Source organism: Oncorhynchus gorbuscha, linkage group LG26 (assembly GCF_021184085.1).
Source record: "Oncorhynchus gorbuscha isolate QuinsamMale2020 ecotype Even-year linkage group LG26, OgorEven_v1.0, whole genome shotgun sequence".
In the NCBI taxonomy this organism is placed as follows: Eukaryota; Metazoa; Chordata; class Actinopteri; order Salmoniformes; family Salmonidae; genus Oncorhynchus; species Oncorhynchus gorbuscha.
The window spans coordinates 35,226,052-35,227,228 of NC_060198.1; the positions used below are offsets into that span (position 1 = coordinate 35,226,052).

Below are 1,177 nucleotides of genomic sequence, written 5' to 3' on the forward strand. Positions count from 1 at the left end.
GCTGAACTTTGTAATAATTTTGTTCGTGACATTGCTGACAGATTGTGGAACTAGGAGTATAAATTAGTTATACAGATCACCATCATAAGTTGCATTCAATCATTAACTTGTAATATTCACAAATCATATTTATACAAATGAAATGCAAGACTAGGAAAATGTTACATTACTTAGGGGGATTCCATGGTAACAGAGTGATTGATGGTGAGTCTCAAATGTTCACTTTAAAAAACAGTAATTGTAAAATGTTTCTGTGGAAATTGTTAAAAGTAGTCCTTGTGCATAGAGTTGTATGGTTTGATTAACTTTGTATCATTGTTTTTTGTTCGGCATACATTTTAAAGTGAAAAAGAATCAGTCTCAGCATGTCACATCTGCTCCTGCTACACCCCCTAGTGGACATCCGGTGTCTCCTTGACCTGTAGCCATTCCCCCAGTTCTCTCTCTCTCCCTCTTCTCTCTGTGTGTGTGTGTGTGTGTGTGTGTGTTGTGTGGTTGGAGACAGGTGTGCTGGAGTCAGAGCAGTTCCCCACCAGCTGCAATCTGTTCCATAATCAAGACCTCTACAAATACTCAGTCCTTCCACTTCCACTCTACCAGATCGGAATCTCCGTTCAGTCAGTCATGCTGCTAGCTATTTGTTGTTATTTAAGATCCTGTATCCTGCTGTGCCTATTTCCTTGCCTGACGCTGTTCCTCCTCTCACTGCAGTTTTGCTGCTCTGACTCTGGTTCCTGTCTCCTGTTCCACATCTCACCACCCTGCTCCCTTGAATTCCCCTCCGGACCTATTCACCCTGTCCCAACCAAGCTCACTCCAACCTTAGCCTCCACATCTGGCTTCCTACAACTCATCCAAGATTCCCTGGATCTGCACTTCATCTCTCCCTGTGTTACAATAAATATCTTGGTTCATTCATCCCTGTTTCCTGGTCTGAGTCTGCTCTTGGGTTCCCCTGTGCTGCTCCGCATAACACAGCATCACTCTGTTACTATGGAATTGTCTGTAGGTAGGTAAGAGTCCAAGGTAACTATAAAGGAATAACTTATGTAACATTCCTAAACAATGTTGTTTGGCAAGAAAATACTATGGTTTAGGCTTAAGTAGGAAGTACTGCATGACTGCCAGTCTTTACTATATTTCACTGGTTGTTACTGTGGTACAACATAAGGCCAAA

At 42.1% G+C, this 1,177-nt stretch overlaps 1 long non-coding RNA gene across 1 annotated transcript; it reads left to right on the forward strand.

Annotated features, from left to right (window-relative positions):
- The first annotated feature begins 479 nt into the window (after positions 1-479).
- Positions 480-918, forward strand: LOC124016371. Its single transcript, XR_006835349.1, has 2 exons — positions 480-617; positions 712-918. It is a non-coding gene; the product is annotated as an uncharacterized LOC124016371 (long non-coding RNA).
- The last annotated feature ends 259 nt before the right edge of the window (positions 919-1,177 follow it).